At 40.4% G+C, this 16,790-nt stretch overlaps 1 long non-coding RNA gene across 1 annotated transcript in view; it reads left to right on the top strand.

The window, feature by feature from the left end:
* The first annotated feature begins 2,371 nt into the window (after positions 1 to 2,371).
* The window catches only part of LOC107182526, a 37,720-nt gene continuing 23,301 nt past the window's right edge, over positions 2,372 to 16,790 (top strand). Inside the window, exon 1 of the long non-coding RNA XR_001513240.1 lies at positions 2,372 to 2,661. This is a non-coding gene — a long non-coding RNA (uncharacterized LOC107182526). The remainder of the gene's footprint in view (positions 2,662 to 16,790) is intronic.

Genomic DNA, 16,790 nt, shown 5'->3' with positions numbered 1-16,790 from the left:
CTCAGCACCTTCAATATTACAGAGAAGACATATTAAACAACTAGTTCCAAGTTTGAAGCAATAATAAAACAGAGGAACAGAAAAATCTATTTTTCACACAAATGACCATCAGTAATCTTAGTTTAAGTAATTATTAAGATGGTCAGTCTCTGCACCTTACATAATAAATAGCCCATCTCTTCTTCTGAGAAGACATCTAATGGCTGCCAATCACATTTAAAAAGGTTCTCATAGCTGTAGTCCAGTAATGATAGGCAGGACTAGCTTGACTGCTAGCTTTGTTCAGCAGAGATTTTCACTATTTTTGAATCTTTAGTCATTTAAGAGCCCAACTGACTCTTTTTCTATCCAAACCAGAGACATTTACATTTTTCTAGATTTCTTTACACTTGAAACTGTTAACATACACTTTTATTCTAAAATATTTCCATTTAAAAAAGCTTTGGTAGAATGAGATGCCAGTATACAGTCTATAAGGCCCTGTATTGGTCATCTAGGGCTGCCATAACAAAGCACCACAAACTGGTGACTTAGAATAACAGATAGGTGTTACCTTACAGTCTGGAGACAAGAAGTCTGAAATGAAGGTATAGGCATGGCCAGTTTCCCTCTGGTACCTTTAGGGAAGGATCCTTCCTTGCTTTTTCCTAGACTCTGGTGGCTGCTGCCAATCATTAGTGACTTAGAGATGCATCATTCCTACCCTGCATCTTCACATGGCCATCTTCCCTCTGCACATGTTTGTCTCTGTGTCCAAATTTCCCCTTTTTAGAAAGACACCAGTCATATTGGATTAAGGCCCACCCTAATGACCTCCTTTCAACTTGATGCCTTGTCTCCAAATAAGGTCACATTGTGAGGTACTGGAGGTTAGGACTTCAACATAACAATTCAGTCCATACCAGCCCCCAAGCTAAATGATACATTCTTTATTAATGATTGTAATCGATAACTGACTTATTGAACTACTCCACTCTGTACTGTGAAACTCACTTTTTTAAAATCAACCTACAAATTAAGGGAGGCTATGCATTATCTTTTCTGCAAGTACAGTTTTTCTCTATTAGCATTAAGAAGAGTCCTAAAGAGATTAATAAGAATTCTTAGGTCAAAAATTTTAAAATGTTTGTGGAATTTTCCATCACTTTGGAAAGATCCCAACAATAGTGGAAAATTCATAAAGGAACATTGGTATGTCACAGAATTCGATTTGTATTCTTATCATAACCTTATGTCTTTGTTTCCAAGTGACTTCAGCACCTTGCTATGATGAGAAAGGCACAGTGAGGCATTGGGGAATGTGAAGTAAACTTTACTATGAGGAAGAATAATAGCAAATATTTATCTAGTTCAGTCCTGTGTGGCTAGTGTACTAGGCCGTGTGAGGAAGCTAAGTAAAACATGACATGGGCCTGCCTTTAAGTTTGTCTCCCTAAAAGAAGAAATAAGATGAATATTAAAATACCTATAACATGAGATATTTTTAAAAAACACAGGAGACAAAAATTGATTCCAGAGTAGAACTTTTAAATAGAAATGTCACAATAGGGATGGTGGTGATTAAAATACCTGTTTTAAGCCAAAACCAGTTTGGCTCAGTGGATAGAGCGTCGGCCTGTGGACTGAAAGGTCCTGGGTTCGATTCCGGTCAAGGGCATGTACCTGGGTTGCGGGCACATCCCCAGTGGGGAGTGTGCAGGAGGCAACTAATTGATGTTTCTCTCTCATTGATATTTCTAACTCTCTATCTCTCTCCCTTCCTCTCTGTAAAAAATCAATAAAATATATTTTAAAAAAATAAATAAAATACCTGTTTTAAGTATTACTTGCTGTTTTTAAATTATTGAAATAGTAGTATCTTTGTGATGTAATGCTGTAACTTAGATTTTTAACTGAAATCGTATATACCCAAATGACTACAGATGGCATTAAATTTTGAATTGAACAAAGATGCACTCCTTTTGAAAACATTTCCATTCCCCCCCTAATCCTCAGGAGAACAAAGAAAATGACAATGGACAAAGCAAAACTCCTATTGCAAGGTATTTCACTCTAGTCCAAGAACCAGAGTGTAACTATGGCAGTATTTCAATTTATTTAATTTATAACTAATCAGCTTTTTCATCTATAAATAATGAACTAAAGGAGATAAAGACAAACCAGATACTTTCTTTGAAATATAACTAGACCTTGCTATCATTTGAACACCTTCAAACACACATTTGCATACTCCCAGATCAACAAAAGTTGGTCACAATCTGTCTTTAAAGTTATCAAACAAGAAATGGAGTTAATGGATAACTTCTGTTTGGAAACAGCATATACCTAGAGCCTCGCCATTTCCCCACTAGTGCAAGGTCAGAAAGAGCTTTACACAAGTGACTCAACATTAATATTAACAAAATCTATTGTTAAAGGATAAAACACTTGTAAATCACATATTTACTTTCTTCATTTTTATTTGGTATTAGCTTTTTAAACAATCATTTATTTTAATAATTTTTATCTACTGATATAAAGTGGGAGTGCCTAGGCTGAAAGGTAGGCGAGAGCCTGATTGGAAAAGTCACAAGGAGAAGCTACAGAAGAATTCCCAGCAGAAGTGCAGCACAATCAGAGCTTAGGGAATGGTGGCGTGAGGACAAACCAGAGAACAGCAAGGTAAGAAATGCAGAGACCAAGTGGAGTGGCTCCACTGAGACTTTTATCTGAACCACACCCAGTCATGCCTGGAGAGTGATGCTCAAGAAATGGACTGGGCACGCCGAGAAAAAGCCCAGCCCATGCACGAGGGGCAAGTCTGCATTGCCAGTGAGCTTGTCTTTGGTCCATTTCCACCTTGCTCCCTGTCCCATGCCCCAAATGAGAACATTCCTTTGTCAAAACTTTTGTTGTTGCCCTAACCGGTTTGGCTCAGTGGATAGAGCGTCGGCCTGCGGACTGAAGGGTCCCAGGTTCGATTCTGGTCAAGGGCATGTACCTTGGTTGCAGGCACCTCCCCAGTAGGGGGTGTGCAAGAGGCAGCTGAATTGGCCTGCGGACTCAAGGATCCCAGGTTCAATTCTGGTCAAGGGCATGTACCTTGGTTGCAGGCACCTCCCCAGTAGGGGGTGTGCAGGAGGCAGCTGATGGATGTTTCTCTCTCATTGATGTTTCTAACTCTCTATCCCCCTCCCTTCCTCTCTGTAAAAAATCAATAAAATATATTTTTTTAAAAAAAACTTTTGTTGTTGAAAGTTTTGATTGAGTTGCCCTCTTAAAATTTTACTTGTACATATTACTGGCTCCTCCAATTCAACATGCTAACACATCATTCCCTCCCAGAGCCTGTACACACATTCCTCCTGTATTCCCTAACTCGGCTGTGACAGCTACATCTTCCCCAGCACCCAGACAAAAATGTCAGTCTTTCCTTTGCCTTACTAGGTGGTCCACCAAGTCCTGTATAACCCACCTTCTAAGAATCTCCAGGAGCTGCCCCTGCTTTCCATCTCCATTAGCAATCAAGGCTCTTATTACCTTTGCTTGCCTGGACGATCATTTAAAAGGGATTTCACTGCTTCTTTGCATCTCTTTCTCCTCTCAATAATCCACTTTCCATCCTGCTATCAAAACGGTTTTCCTAGCATGCAAATATGATCTCATCGTGGCCCTGCTTCAAATCATTGAATGCATCTTCGCTGTCTTCAAGAGGGAGGAAAAACTTCTTACTGTGAGTTACAAGGTCATTTCGGATCCAGCCCCGGCCTCCACCTGGAGTTTTCTCTCCTCCTGTGTTCCCATGCATGCTTTGCTGCCAAACTGCCATCTTGTAGTTTCCCGAACAGGCCTTGGTCTCTAACAGCCTTTGACATGCTATTCCCTTGCCTAGAATGCCCTTCTCTGCATTCCCCTCTGTTTCAGTTTCCTATTGCTGCTATCATGAATCATCATCACAAACTGATTTAAAGCAACACTAATTTATTCTCTTATGATCTGGAGACCAGAAATAAGACATCAGTCTCACTGCACTAGAGTCACGGTGTTAGAGGATTGATTCCTTCTGGGGGTCCGGGGAAAGTATCATTTCCTTCTCTTTCCTGGAGACCACATGCACTCCTTGGCTGGTGGCCCCTTCCTTGCACGTTACTCGGACCCCTTCCCTCCATTGTCACATCTCCTCTCTGTTATCAAATTTCGCTCTGCCTTTTTAAAATAAAGACATTTAGGATGACATCCAGGATACTCTTTCCATCTCCAGATCCTAAATTCAATCTCATCTGCAAAATCCCTTTGACCATAAAAGGTAACATTCACAGATTCCAATGATTAGGACTGGGATCTCTTTGAGGCCATTATTCAGTCTATCACACCTACCTTTTTTGACCTCAGCCTTTCCAGACACCACTTAAACATTTTCTCTCTTCTGGGGATTTCCCTTTCTTACTATTGCCCCCCATAACTACCTCCAATTACCCCCAACTGGACATCTCACTAAGGTGATCAACTGTATGGGATTGGCTGGGACACAGGACTTTTGATGCTAAAACCAGAAAACTGCATGGCAAGTCAGTTATCCTAAGTCCTCACCTTTCTTCCTACATCACACTTGCCACATGGGATTATAATTTATAATTTTCAGTTCTCTTGTGTTTCTCCTTGGCTGGGCTATGGGCAGGAATATGCTTCTTTTGAACTTACAATGTTCATGCCTCAGTTTTTGGCATGGTAGAGGCTCCCCATAAGTGAATGGATGTTGATGGAGTTTGTGAAGCAGCCCTACCTACAAAGCAGACAATCTAGGCAAAATGGAAAAGTTCCATCCTGGAGTAGAATGAAAACAAAACACTAAACACGAGTATGTTCTCTTGGATATGTTTTCTTTTCTTTCTCATCTGCACTTGCAAATCTGAGTTGAACTAGAGACAGTTCTTTGCAAGAATCCAAATATTCACAGTGTTTTACAGAACACACTGTCTTGGAACAAACAGTCTCTACTATTTATAGGTGATTGCTTCACCACTCTTTTGTCTTGGCTGTTTCTTGAATGCCCCTTGCCATAAACAAAGCCAATTGAAATAGATTTTTGGCCAGGTTCTGGGAGTTCTTATAACATTTCTTTATTCTCTAAAATTCTGATAAAACTGACTCATTCTGGGAACTTAAATCATGAATGCCACAGCACCTGGAGCAGCAGCCCAATGACTCACCTTTTTATCACTTCTAGTTACCCTCTGGTCAACTTTGTTTCCGTCTGTAAGTGTCCTTGGGCAAGGTCCCCCAACCTAGCCAGCATAGTCAGCGTTAATGGAAATGTAACTGAGGTAACCATTAAAAAGTGAGATTCAGACAAAGAAATCACCTACACAGAGCCATTGTTTCTACAGTCCTGGTTGAGAGAAAAGGCATTTCTGGTGCTAAATAGTGAATACTTCTGCGTCCTGACACCAAGTGTGTCTAATTGCTCCTGGACAACAATATGAAGGGAAACCCTGGACAGGATAAAGGAATGGGGACAAGAAATAGTTAAATAACACATCTTCTGTTGACCATAATTTTATGGGAGAGAAAGTAGAAAATTAAAACCTGTTTATGTCACATATGCAAAAACAGAAGCTATGTAAAAAGATGAGACATTCCTGATGAATGGGAAAATAAAACTTGGAACTTTTAAACACTATCAATTAACATTTTATCAATATACTAGAGGCCCGGTGCATGGATTCCTGCACTGATGTGGTCCCTCGGCATGGCCTGCGGGGATCGGGCTGAAACCAGCAGGCCAACAAAGCCTGCCATTCCTGCCTGCCGCTCCTGCTCATCCCGGCCCCACTGTGCCTGCTGCTGCGGTCTCTGGGCTGTGGCGGCCAGCCATGAGCCCTGTGTCTGGCGCTGGTCAGTCAGCTGAGCGGCACTTCTGCTGTGGGAGTGCACTGACCATCGAGGGAAGCTCCTGCATTGAGCCCCCTGGTGGTCAGTGAGTGTCATAGCTACTGGCTGGTCATTTGGTCGTTTAGGCTTTAATATATATAGACTTAGGCTTTTATATATATAGATAACTAGACCGATAATGATAAGCTTTGCCTTTCATATGGAATAAAATCAGATCACCAAAAGTGAAGAATTCCACACAGACACAATTAAAGGGAAATATTTGGAAGACCCCAAAGATATAATGCTGTAGCTAAAAGTACATATATTTTTAGTTTAGAAAAATATCTTAAACTCTACTTAGGGTTTATAAATCTTTTCTCTAATGTATGATAAGTCGGAAAACTTTTAATGATTCTTCTCAAGAATATTACATCTGCCTGGCCAGTGTGCTCAGTGGTTGAGTGTCAACCAGGAGGTCATGGTTCAATTCCCAATCAGGGCACATGCCCAGGTTTTGGGCTTGATCTCCAGTGGGGGGTGTGCAGGAGGCAGCTGATCGATGATTCTCTGTCATCATTGATGTTTCTATCTCTCTCTTCCTCATCCTTCCTCTCAGAAGTCAATAAAAATATACTTTTAAAAAAGAATATTAATCTAGGTGAGTTACTTTGAATTCTTCCTGAATAGGTATTATCCACAAAGGGTTATGAAGATGAGTGATTGCTCTACCCAAATGCAGCCACCAAAACCCTGATTTGAATCCTGGTTACAGAGCTCTTTATATTTACCCATTATTTGCTTATAAGTAAAGTAGAGGCCTGGTGCACAAATTCATGCATGGATGGGGTCCCTCAGGGTGGCCTATGGAGATCGGGCCCCAGCTTGTGCCCCCAGCCTCTCAGCCCTGCAGCCCCACCTGGCACCCTGCCTTAGCCTGGCACCGCCCCCTCACCTGCTCCACCATCCCACCTGCAGGGTCATCAATCAGGGCTGGGCCCCTGCCCAACTCCCTCAGTGCCTGGGAGCTGGGCAGTGGCCTTGCCCCCACTGCCACTGCTGGTTGCTGTCTGTGGGGTGATAGGCAGGGCAATCAGACCCCCGCTCACTCCTACCTTGACCTGGCGCCACTCACTTCACAATCCCACCATGGTCCTGCTCTCCTTAGGGCCAATCAGGTTGGCAGCACCTCCAATGCCGCCCCTCAAGGTCAGCGCACGTCATAGCGAGTGGTCAAACTCCCAGTCCAATGACTGCCCAAGGGGACAATTTGCATATTAGGCTTTTATTATATAGGATTACCATAGTTATAATTTCACCTGTACACCCACTGAATAGTAATATGTCAAAAGACCGCTTATGGTTTTTGCTACCTTGTGAGTGGCAAGTCTGAGTGTTAAAACCAGCTACATAGGGAAAACCAGCTTTCTTCAGCTGTTTGTGCTGTCCATTCATGAGGACATTAAGCTTCTGAAAAGGAAAAAGAAATGTCCCCCCTCTCTTCCCATAGGCTCTGGCTTTCTGGTTACCCTACTCCACCAGATTGAAATAAACAATAGAGAATAGTGAACTGCTTTAGATAATCTCTTTTATTTAAGCATGAAAGAAATTGAAAGGCTCAACCAAGGTCATGTTAAATGTTAACTTCTACCAGGAATTGAGGCTGAAAACTTCACCAGCAGAACGGGGTAGTTTTATTTTATAAATCCACAGTCAACTGGCCTCGCTCGTGTTTATAGAATGTCCGGTGGCATTAATAATCCAAAATGGCTACACATCTACAACTAATTTCTTTGTCTTCATAATATTTTGTGTTTTCTTTTTATTTTTTATTTCTACTTCTCCAACTAAGTGAGTATTTCACTTTTCTGGGTCTCTAATATCTTAAAGTTCTAGAATTTTAGAGTTGAAAAGAATCATCTAGCCAGTGGCTCCTAGAATTTTTTAATTATGCTAGCCAGCAAAAGTTTCCCAAATTTGGTAACTAAATTAAACTTGTGAATTTTGTACTTTGGTACAGAAAAAAACAACATAGGACAAACAACTACCAACTACCATCATTATCATTTTATAAAACAAAGGATATGTTCACTACAAAAGAAAATAGAAGGATATAGTCTTCAGTGGGAATGAGAGAAATATATTTCCATATGTCTGGTTATCTGAAAACCTTACCAACTTGTTTTCTCTTTTAATCACAGATGGGTAGGACTTTATCCAAATGGAATTCGATCTACAGACTATAGTTTGGGAATCTCTGATGTAATTCCAGCTCCCAATCTTCAACTGAAGAAATGAAAACTTGGGGTCACTTGACCAAGATCACTGTATAAGATAAGGTTATTCAGAGAAAGAGAATCAATAAGCTATATATATACACATATCTGGAGAGAGATATTTATTTTAATAAATTGCTTATATGATTGTAAGGAATGGCAAGTCCAAAATCTATAGAGTCGGCCAGCAATCTTGAGTCAAAAGGTTCAAAATTCAAGCAGAATTTATATGTTGGAGCCTTAAGACAATTATTCCTTCTTCAGGAAACCTCAGTCTTTGAACTTAAAGCTTTCAAAGGATTGAATGAGGCTCACCGTATTACAGAGAGTAATATGCTTTATTTAAAGTCGACTGGTTGTAAATCTTAATCACATCTAAAAAATACCAGAAACATCTAGACTGGTATTTGACAAGTAACTGGACAACATAATCTAACAATGTTGACACAAAAATAGTAATCATCACAAACATAGAGTTGATTAGTTTGGGATGGTGAGGTCTTCTGATTTCCTATGCAGTAGTCCCCCGTATCTGTGGTTTTACTTTCTCCTATTTTAGTTACCCCTCATGAACCACCATCAAAAAACATTAAAAGGAAAATTCCAGAAATAAACAATTCATAAATTTTAAATCGTGCACCATTCTAAGTTGTGTGATGAAATCACTGTCCCACTCTGTCCAGCTCAGTGCATGAACTGTATCCTTGTCCACTATACCCACACTGTATATGCTGCTCACACATTAGTCTGGAGCTGTATCATCAGAAGGTCAACAGTAGCCTAACACTACATAATGCCTACATCATTCACCCCTCTTTATCTCATCACAGGTATTGTATCATCTCATATCACCATGAGAAGTGTGAGTACAGTAAATAAGGTATTTTGAGAAAGAGACCATAGTCATATAACTTTTAATACAGTATATTGTTATAATTGTATTTTTATTATTAGTGATTATTAATCTCTGACTGTGTCCAACTTATAAATTAAACTTCATTACATGTATGTACATATGTATAGGAAAAAATAGTATATAGAGAGTTCAGTACTATCTGAAGTTTCAGGCATCCACTGGAGGAATGATTGTAATATGTATTCTATCTTATGTCTCCCTCCAACCCCAAGTAAAGCAATGCTTTATTAAAAAAAATTTTGATTTTGAGAGGGAGAGAGACAGAGAATCAATGCGAGAGAGAAACAGTGGTTGGTAGCCTCCTGTATGCTCCCCAATCAGGGATCAAACCCAAAACTTTGCAGGGCACAGGATGATGCTCCAACCAACTGAGCCACACTAGCCAGGGCAATGCTTTTTTTTTGTATATACCATTCATGGTAATTTAGAGGATTAAGTGAGATTATTTATGTTTTTTATTCTAGATCTGAAATGATTATAAATTAAAATTATAGTTTCATAATTCTGTACATCCCTATATATAAAAGCAAAGTAATGATGTTAGGCAGTGAACTAATTTTATCAACATTGCAGATGATGCAAAATCAATGCTTTAAAATTATTTCACAATAAATTTAATTAAAAGACATTATGCAAAACCTGATGGACATAATTATCTCAAAAAAGAAAAATGTATAAAAACACTTATTTCTAGTTAAAAGATTCAAAGACATTATTCCAAAATAACAATGGTTTTATCTGATGGTAACATTATGTATATTTTTTCTTTGTAATTTTCTTGTAGTTTTTAGTCTTTTTAACAATGTTCATATATTAACTTACTGTAGTTAAGAATCAACTACATTTTTAAACCTAAAGAATAAAAATAAGTCCAAAATTATGTTTGCGCAACTATGTTATGCCAACATACTCTTAAATTGTTTCTAAATAACACAGACATATCCATTTGAATAAGTTGACATTTTCATTTTGGTTTAATCTTGGTTAACTGGTTTGGTAAACGTCCAAATCACATGCCAGTGTGTAAACTCATTGACCCACATGACCTTGTTCTTACAATTTAAATAAAGTGTATAATTGTACTTCACAAACATTGAGAAACAGTGACTTTGGAAGCGGGGAGCAACACCTTTGCCAACATTTATAGAAAACGCATGTGCTAGAAACTATAATGACATAAAAAGGAACCTAATGTCAAATGTTTCAGCAAATTGCACTCTGCAGTCTAGAAACACTTCCACTGGAGGAGACCATCCATTTGAGTGGATGTGTTTTTTGTTTCTACAATGCAATGTAGGCAGATTGTTATAAAAGTGTATGCAATTATGTGCATTTTCAATGGTTAAATGTGAATAATAAGTATGAAGATTGTTTTTATGTTAATAGAACTGAGAAACCAGGTAGAAAAATCATGTATTTTATTTTACTTACCATGAGTAAGTTTTTAAAAGAAAATGAGACACTAAAACAAGTAAAGAAATTACAGGAGAGAAAAATGGAATTAACAGTGTCAAATTCTGTTCTGATTTCATCTGATATTAAAGAGAAAACAGATGCCTGGCCCTGTTAATAGAACTTTGGATCACAGTAATAAACAGCCTCCATGAGAATTATAAGGGTTGGTTTCCTTAAAGTATTATTCATTTCATTTTAAATTTTATTATACAACTAGAGGCCTGGTGCACAAATTTGTGCACCGATGGGGTCCCTCAGCGTGGCCTGCGGGGATCAGCTGAAACTGGCAGTCCAACATTCCCTGAGGGATGTAGTAGTGCATGAAGCGGCAGGCAGCTGGGGGAGCAGCCCAAGCCTGGGCCAGGCGTCATGCCACTCCTGCTCACCCCAGCCCCACTGCGCCTGCCACCACTGCTCAGTAGGCTTGCTGCCGCCACAGCTGCACTCACCTGCCATGAGCCTGGCATCTGGAACCCATTGGTCAGCTAAGTGGTGCTCCTACTGTGGGAGTGCACTGACCACTAGGGGTCAGCTCCTGCTTTGAGCATCTGCCCCCTGGTGGTCAGTGCGCATCATAGAGACCAGGTGATCCGTCAATTGGTCAAATGCTTGCTTAGGCTTTTGTATATATAGATTATATGAAAATAAATAAAGGACATAAGAATGAAGTACAATACTGTAGCAGTTGGGATGATCTGTGCTGCAAGTTTCCAAAACCCAACCCAAACTGGCTTAAGGAAAAGAAGAATTTATTGGTTAATATAACTTCAAACATCAAGGGGAGTATTAGCTTCAATTGTGGCTAAATCCAGGAACCCATATGATCTCACTAAGGCCTGGTCTTTATCTCTTGAATTTTCTCTTCTCCATTTTTAATTGTGTTACTCAAAATTTTCAGTTGCAAACAACAAACACCAACTATGGCTAATTTAAGCACACACACAAAATTATCGAAGGATTTTACCTAGCTCATAGTATTTTCAGAAAGACCTCAGAACCAGATTTGGAGACTTGTAGTCAGAAACATACCCCAAATCACATTAAGACCTGAGACATCAATGCCAGAACAACTAGATCCAACAGTTCTAATCCCAGGCACTGGATGTGCCTGCTAGAACCATTGCTTTTATATTTTTTTTAAAGAATAGTGATTTTTAGAGAGAGGAAGGAAGAGAGAAAAACAAAAAAACCTAAACGTGAGAACATAACATTGATCGGCTGCCTCCAGCACCCCCCACCACCACCACCACCACCAGGGATGGAACCTGCAACCCAGGCATGTGCCCTCGGTCAGGAATCAAACTGGCAATCTTCAGGTGCACGGATGATACCCAACCTACTGAGCCACATTGGCCAGGGCCAGAACCATTGCTATTGATGTTTCCAGAAATGGGATACAGCCCACTGGCTTCTCAGAATGGAGGCCTTCTTTTTGCCTCATTGGCTCCTGATTAAAAATCTGACAAGAGTGATTCTGATTGGTAAAAGCTAGAACACACCTATCCTGAGGCAAAGAAGACTAAGAAGGTAAGAATCTAGCTCTTACAGAAGAAGGTGGTCTAATAAGTTGGGGAACTCTTCAACATAGGGAAGTTGTTCAAAGATTCTGGGTGGCCAAAAAGAATAACAGGTATAAGCCACAGCTTTTCCCCTTGGGCATTATGTGCTGCCAACTAGCTGCCAACAGCCCAAATTACATCTTCCCAGGTCTGTATCCTATGAAGAAAATGCCTGTGCTTTTCCCTGTAGACCTGGCAAAACCCTTGTCTCCACTGACTCTGATAATGTTTCATGCCCAACTCTGTACCAAGCATGTGGTCAAGGGAATGTGGCACGTTGATTGGCAGACACTGAATCACATGCCCTCCCCTGGATCTGGAGGTGAAGTCAACTCTACCTGAAGCATTTCAAGTACTTGTTCTGATAACATATATAAACCTTGTACATATTATATTATGTATATAAACCCTATGCTGTATATTTTTATTATCCCCATTTTGAAAATGAAGAGACATGGGATGTTAAGTAATTTGGTCAGGGCTAGATAGTTGCATGAGTAGAATAACTGGGATTTGTACCCAGATAGTCTGGCTCCAGAACCCATCCTATTAACTACATACTATAAATTCTATGGAGAGGGAGTTACCTGTTATTGGTGATCTTTAAGGAGAATCTAGGTGACTACGAGTGAAGGAGATGTGAATGGTATTCTGCTATTTAAAATATGAATGACCACCTTTCTCTCAGCTGCCTATGGAGAGGTGCCCCGAGAAGAACGTACGATTATCCCTGTGGCCCAGCAGTGTGGGTTCTGGTGCCTGGGAGTAGGTCAGATGGAGGGGACTGTCTGAGTCATGTTTCCCAGGCTGGACTAGCTTGTCAAGATGCTCTAAGTTCCTGTAAGGAAACCTACTTCTGGAAGAGTGTGGCCAGTCTGGGTGTTAGCAGCATTCCCCACTACAGCATTTCCCGGGAATGCCTATTGGCCAATGGATACCCATGTCAACATTTCTAAGCAGCTTCTGGGGCACAGAGCTGCTCAGAGACCTGCTGCCTATAGATAAAAATGCTTTGCTAACCTGGCTGACCAGCCACTCATTCCCCTTTCACACCCACGGGATGCCAAGGCGGAACCACAAAGCTTCCCAAAGCCTCTTGCACGAATCTATTAGTCACAATACAAATTGCACTTGAAAGACAGTGTAACACCAATGAAACTGTATTGTCAGTCTCCACATTTGGCTGTCTCTACTTTTACTTTTTGTCTAAACCATTATCGTCATGTTAAACACTGAACCCAAGTTAATGATGTTTATAGGTGCTATGAGACAGGCTTTGCTGACCTCTACCCCAAAACCATGGCCTTCCCCTGGCAGAGCGCTGCTCCTATGACAGAGGCTGGAAATGTCAGATCAGTTGTTTCTGCTATAAACACCATTCCTGGGAATCCTTGTTTTCTGTATGATTAGGAATAACAGAATCGATAGGGAAAATGGAGCTAAAAATAATTAAAATCTGTGCAACTTTTGGCAAGATCATTAACAATAAGCAAAATGGGTATTTCAGAATACAATATTTAATAATGCAGCCCTAGGCAGGCAGTTCAGCATCACTAAGGCTACGGGGAATATAATAAAAATGCATTACAACAACATGGACCTCACATCGGTCATGCTGTTTCAGTTCTCAGCCCACAGCATGCTCCATGTACCTGAAAGATGTGTCCCACAGATTACTGCTTTTCTTAATAGTACAGTTCCAGAAGACCAGCACACTCATAAAGTATCAAGATTTGGCTGCAAAGCAGTTTGTTACTCAAAATAAAAAGACTGAGCAGGGAGATGATCCCTTGAGAAATTAATTAGACAATGAACTAGAAGATGCCACCAATCCTACTCATAAAAATGCCCTGGTCAGTATTCCCAATGGTTAGAGCATCATCCCATGCACTAAAGCAGCAGTAACAAAAATAATTTTGTGGTTGGGGTCACAACATGAGGAACTGTATTTAAAGGGCCAGAAGGTTGAGAACCACTGCAAGGATGCTGGGTTTGATTCCTGATCAAGGGCACACACGTGGGTTGTAGGTTCAATCCCTGTCCCCATTTGGGGTGTGTGCCAGAGGCAACCAATTGATGTTTCTTTCTCTCTCTTTCTCTCTCTCTCTCTCTCGCACGCGCGCTCTCATTCTTTCTCTTTCTTCTCTCTCTCTCTCGCGCGCGCGCGCGCGCTCTCATTCTCTCTCTTTCTTTCTCTCTCCCCTTCCCTCACTCCCTTCCACTCTCTCCAAAAGTCAATGGAAAAAATATCCCCGGGTGAAGATTAACAAAACAAAATACTACTAATAAAAAGTTTTAAGAACTTTCTTCATCCACTAAAGCCCTTGTTTTCAAATCCTAGAAATCATCACTGACAGAAAAGTAATTTCATTTACTTATAGTAAGTCCTTTCCCCCAAAGTTAAAGGTGAGTTCTGAGCCAGTGAGGTTACTAGTAAAATGGGCATAGAATTGGAACCTGCCACAAGGTTCGAGCTGTATCAAGCTGGGGGTTCAAGGTACCTCTCTGGGGAGAGTGTCCCTGGGTACAGACACTCATTTTTGTTTTTAATATATTTTATTGATTTTTTAGAGAGGAAGGGAGAGGGATAGAAAGTTCGAAACATCCATGAGAGAGAAACACCAATCAGCTGCCTCCTGCACACCCCCAACTGGGGATGTGCCTGCAACCAAGGTACTTGCCCTTGACCGGAATCGAACCTGGGACCCTTTGGTCTGCAGGCCGACGCTCTATCTACTGAGCCAAACTGGTCAGGGCGACACTCATTTTTAATTTTCTTTTTAAAAAGTTAACAGGGCTCCTGCCTGTACTGCTAAAGGATGTTACCTTTCCTATCGAGGTTATTAATTCTCTACTGCTATGTTGCTATACAATGCTCTTTTGCTATACCAACACAATTCACATTGTACTCTTTGTTTATTCTCCTGTTTGTCCGTGTGCATGCATTGCTTCACTTCTCAACAATGGGTGTTATAGCAGAATGAACAGACCGTCCTGGTTCTTTCAGCCCTCCTTGCCGCTGAGAATGGCCACAGGACGTGGTTTCATCTAATGAGCTCAGGAGGCTCTGCTGAGATTGCCCTAAGCAGAGCCCCGTGCCTCCCTTCCCTACGTTTGCACTTTCTCACATGAGGATACAGCACTTGGAGCAACTGCCACAATTTGATAACCATGAAGAGAGACATTGCTATCACACTAAAGATGGTAAAGAAGTAATTAAACAGGCTGAGTCCTTGATGACATCAAGACCCTGAAACAGCCTGGGAACTACTTATCTCCAGCTATAATTTTTAAGCCACTTTTGTCATACTCTTTACTGGAAGCTGAAAGCACACTAGTCCCCTCGCTTGCATTTCCCATACAGCATGCTCATACCCACTGGATTCATCTCCTAGGGCTGCTGTAACAAAATACCACAGACTAGGTGCCTTAAGCCACAGAAATTTAAAGTCCAAAATCAGGGTGTGGGCAAAGTTGGTTCCTTCTGAGATCTGAGATAGAAGGAGCTGCCCCAGGCCTCCCTCGTTGGCTTGTAGGTGGCTATCTTCTCCTTATGACTCTTCATACCGGCTTCCCTCTGTGCCAGTGTCTGTGTCCAAATGTCTTATAAACACACCCCAAGGACTTCATTTTAACCTGATTACCTCTGCAGACACTATCTCAAAATAAGACCTATCCGAAGTATCAAAGGTTAGGACTTGAACATATGAATTTGGGGGACACACTATTCATTCCATTATATAAAATCTGGAGGAATTTATTCCTCTTTTGCATTTCTTTGTGAGATATCAGTTACTCAGGTCCACAATCCCTTACCTGACACCCTGAGGCCAGAGGTATTTGAAAATGCAAAATTTTCTTGATTTATATATAGTGCCATTATGTTTATAAAATTGAGAAGAGTCTAACTATATATACATAGTTATTACATATATAGTTATATATGTATATATATGTGTAGATATATATATATATCTACATATATATATTCATATTACATATTCCAGAAGGGCCTGGAGCAATACCCCATAATCAATTGTATTAACATTCTTGCTGTAAACAAATAGTATTACATGAGAGAAAGTATATGAAGAATTTCACAGTAATTCAGGTCAGAATTTGTCACCAAAGGAATTAAGAAAAGATGTTTATTTTCATTATTTTTAAATTTCAGAATGCAAATAAGGTATTTGGGACCTGAGTTGCGTGTTCTTTATCATACAGAACCTTCCTTAGCCAAGTTAGGAAGTCTGTCCATCCTTGTTTCCCTGAGCCTTTTCTTCCTCTTCTTTCTTGTCACTCATCATCCCAGTGTTTATTTTTGTTGTTGTTAATCCTCACCCAAGGATATGTTTTTCCATTGATTTTTAGAGAGAGTAGAAGGGAGGGAGGGTGGGAGAAAGGGGGAGAGAGAGAAATACTGATATGAGAGAGACATATTGATTGGTTGCCTACGAACCCTAACTGGGCACAAGGATTGAACCTGCAACCAGGTACGTGCTCTTGAATAGGAATCAAACCTGAGACCCTGTGGTACATGGGCTGAGGCTTTCACTACTGAGCATACTGGTCGGTCCAGTACCTACTTTTTTTCCCCTTCTTTTCCTTGACCTGGACTAGTTTTACAGAAATAGTTTACTTTTCATGTTGACACCACAACTAATCTTTATAAGACAATTTAAATGGACACATCTCTACATCCCTTATTATCTTTAATTAAGAAGTCATTGCCTT

The sequence above is a fragment of the Myotis davidii genome, unplaced genomic scaffold (genome assembly GCF_000327345.1).
Source record: "Myotis davidii unplaced genomic scaffold, ASM32734v1 scaffold356, whole genome shotgun sequence".
Lineage (NCBI taxonomy): Eukaryota > Metazoa > Chordata > Mammalia > Chiroptera > Vespertilionidae > Myotis > Myotis davidii.
Note: the sequence above shows the minus strand (reverse complement) of the source record. Positions and strands in the feature narration are given on the sequence as shown.